We start from the raw sequence: 4,045 nt of genomic DNA, 5'->3' as shown, positions 1-4,045 counted from the left end.
GTTGGCATTGTGGTCACACAAGGCACATTCAACGTGGTTGCTTTAGATGCATGAGGCAGTGGTGCAGATGTATGCAAGATGTAGATGCGCCTTTGACACATGGCAGAGAGGCAGTTACAATGGCGGCATATGCTAGTGACAGTGATGCCATGCTTGCCTCGAGTATACCTCTTGCATATATTTCTATGGATATCACAATTTCTCCACAGTGGTTACTAGATGGCGATGTTGCTTTCCACGTCACACCGTGTTGTGAGTGGTTTAGTAGTTTTTCTAGTAGTTGCATGCAACTTGATGATGGTTCGATGTGTGACATAGAGGATGTAGGAGATGTATGTTTGTCATTTTCCAGCGGTGCATCATACACACTTAGTCATGTGCGATATGTTCCTTAGCTGCTGAGACACAGTTTGATCTAGGTGAGACATTTGCGAGCCAGTGGATGTCAAGTAGTGCTTAAAGAGCACTTTTTCTAGATGCATTGTAGTCTTCTAGTCATTGCGAGCAGAGCCAAGATTGGCTTGGTTTATCCTATGGATGTATTTGAGGTGCAAAACGATATAGTCTCAATTACATTACAATCATGTCAGCGAGAGACTAGACACATTATTTTCTTGGATGAGCTCTAGAGTGCTATGTATGACATGTCTGTAGATACATAGTTAGAGCACCATGCTCTAGTGAGACATAACAACTTTATCCTCTTAGGACAAAGATGCCTTCTACCACAAAGATGAGCAATATGGAGTTCTTTGACATGCTCATGCTAGAGATTGGTATATGGGTGCTACAAAACATGGATACAGTCCCTATGGCCAATGAGGGAGTGCCAACTATTGTGGAGTTAGGATTGACATGTCCATGCGTGACTAGTTCCAGTGGTGATGCAATGAGGGCTGAGATACCTACTACGGATAATTTGATGGAGGTCACTGCAAATGGCACTGATGCGATATGCATGGATATGCTAGCAAAGATTACGCGTTTATCATCAATGTTTAGGACTCTCATGTACGACTTCTCAGTGTCAAGACCCGACATAGCAGTTGTAGTGTGAGCTTTTGCAGTTGGGGTTGTTAGTCAAGCGCTGATTGACACTAGCATGATGCATCATGGAACAATACAGGTCATTACAAGATACCTGCACGATATGCATGCTGATTCTAAAAGGGAAATACACTTTTTCGCCCTGCTAGAGCCTATACGGTGGCATGAATTGACTTTGAGAGAGCTAGTGGGTATGCAGTTGGGGTTGTCAATCAAGCGATGACTGACACTAGCATAATGCATCATGGAATAGTGACAATTGTTACAGGATACCTGTAGGGTATGCATGCTGATTCTAAAAGGGATACACGATTTTGCACACTCCTAGAGCCTATACAACGACATGCCTTGACTTTGAGAGAGTTAGTGGGTATAGGTTGAGACGATACATCTTGTACATACTACTAGGTTTTATAGTAGTATCAATTACCGACACATTTTCTTTTAAGTGGGAGATTGCTGGGGTAAAGGCGGTATGCCTCTTACCCCGGTCAAACGAGGCAGAGGCACCCGACCGTCCATCACTTGTACACACCTTATTCTTTACTAGATAGAAGAATAAGTAGCTCTCTCTCTCTCTCACATATTGTGGTGAGCTGCTTCACCCACGTCCTATATTCTCTCTCTCTCTCTCTCTGTATCTCTTTCTCTCTCTCTCTCTCTCTCTCTCTCTCTCTCTCTCTCTCTCTCTCTCTCTCTCTCTCTCTGTGCACATGCAGTGCATTCTTGCACTCACAGATATGCATTTATTGTATGGTTGATAGAAATTTTTCAGCACATTGTGAAGAGAACACCATATTAGTGAATTTGGGAATTTCCCAATTCCCACTTTCAAAACAAGTTTAAGATTTGACCACGTGATCAAATCTTAGCCAAAGTTTTGAGAGCATGGGATGGAAGATCTTTTCAAGTACTACCTTGTGGAAGACTTTGGCTTTAAAAAAAAATTAGAGATTTGTCCATGAGGCCAAATCTTCAAGACATTTTGTTGATTCCCAAATTGGTTCTAAAATCCCAAATTCTCTAATATGGTGTTAGAGCTTGAATGGTTATGACAAAGAGGACCATGCTGACATAATGCAAGCAGTGCTAGAGGACCCAACCATCTCATGGTGCACATGTGGGACAAGCAACCATTCTATAAGATTTTCCAATGCTTTAAGATACTCCCTTTAAATGCTTAAAACCCCCGAAAGTAACGATGAATTGTTTATAAAATGGAGCACTCTTACCATGCTTGTGAATGACCTAATGCATGTCAATGGAACTGCTGATAAGGAAGGAAGTAAGTCTTTCCCAAATATCAAAATTTCTAAATATTCATTCAAGAAATCTCTATACTGCTATGGCTTGAGTTCAGATTGATGAAGGCTTGTTCAAGTCATTGGCATTGGATTCATGTAAAAGAAAGGCCACCTATAGCAGGTTATCACCAGAGGTGAAGGAAATTGTGATAAAATTTTGGATAAAGCACACCAGAGAATCACCAAACAAGAAAGACTTTATTTGGTGTCAAATTGGCTATAAACATTATGAAGAGCATCCAATCCATACTTGGATGATTCCTCTTTCTTTCATCCTTATGACCATGCTCATTTTAAGGACCCTATGGTACTCCTCTCTCCTATATACAAAAAATTCACAAAGATAATTCTCTGAACATTCACATCCCAGCTATAATATCTTCTAATAGCTTATATAGCTTATGCCTAGTTGCTATGACACTACTCTTTGTGTGATATGGAATGCTCTATGTTTTATTGCAGAAGGTTTGCTGCTATATATAATGTACAAAGGAAGATAGCATGGACAAACCCCTTTAGGTTGATGTTTCTCTATCTTTGAGTTGATGTTCCCATATAGCATGATTTTTTGTGCTATGTGATTAATTAATATGAACTCAGAGTTTATGTACTATATACCATCAATTTTTGTGCCATATGGTTCAAGGAAAGGTGCTATGAACTAACATGTGCTATTCAAAACATTAATGGTCTATATTTTCTATAGCACAATTGTATGTGCCATGTGAGAGTACATGTGCAGTGTGCTTATCCTATACATAGCACTAATGTAGGTGCTATGAGAGAGTGCATGTGCCATATAACATAATCATTGGTCACCAGTGTTGTGAATAAAATTTGTGATATATAGTTGAAGGCTATGTGCTATGAGAGAAGTGTGTGCTTCATAGTTGCGTTCAGAGTGTGTGTGCTATATAGCACCATGGTGAGACCTAATGTGCGATATAACATGTGCTTCATAGTATATTGAGAGTATGTGTGGTGTATATCACAATGCTAGGTGGTTAAAGAGAGTTTACATACTACATGGTAGAAAGCTTTGTGCTATGATGTGAATCTATGTCATATAGCACAACGGTAGGTTCTACGAGAGAAATTTGTGTCATGAATTTAGACTGATAGTATGTGTGCTATGCTCACTTGAGTAAAAATTTTCACCTGATGATATACATCAATAGAGTAAACAATTTTACATCTTTTACTAAACCATCAGTTTTGTTCCAAACGCAAATTGTGTGTATTGCAGACTGAGTACTACACCAAGTTTAAGGAGGCTAACCCAAGGGAAGAGATCATTTGAGAAGCTCAAACCATGGTTTTTACAAAAGCTTCATGGATGGAACACATGTTTCTCTATGTATCATGTAGAAATGATATATCTAAAAGATGCAATAAATCATTTGCGTTTACATTCATTTGGGTATCATGGGATATCATGTACATACATATGTGGTGTATGCAAATCAGATAATGTGCTTGAAGGCATGTGTCAAGCCCAACATAATTCCTTTTCTAGAATCACATAGTTGTGGCAAAGTTGGGTTTGTGCAAAGAAGAAGGATATTCCTTTTCACTTTGTACAAATGTCTTATGGGTGATTTTTCAAAGTGCGGCGTGAAAGAGCTCCCCTTATGTCCACATGACGTCATGGAGACAACACAAACTGTTTTGGGTCAAATTTTTGAGGAAATTTA

Source organism: Adiantum capillus-veneris, chromosome 10 (genome assembly GCF_014529385.1).
Source record: "Adiantum capillus-veneris isolate H3 chromosome 10, ASM1452938v2, whole genome shotgun sequence".
NCBI lineage: Eukaryota > Viridiplantae > Streptophyta > Polypodiopsida > Polypodiales > Pteridaceae > Adiantum > Adiantum capillus-veneris.
This window is presented reverse-complemented; position numbering follows the sequence as displayed.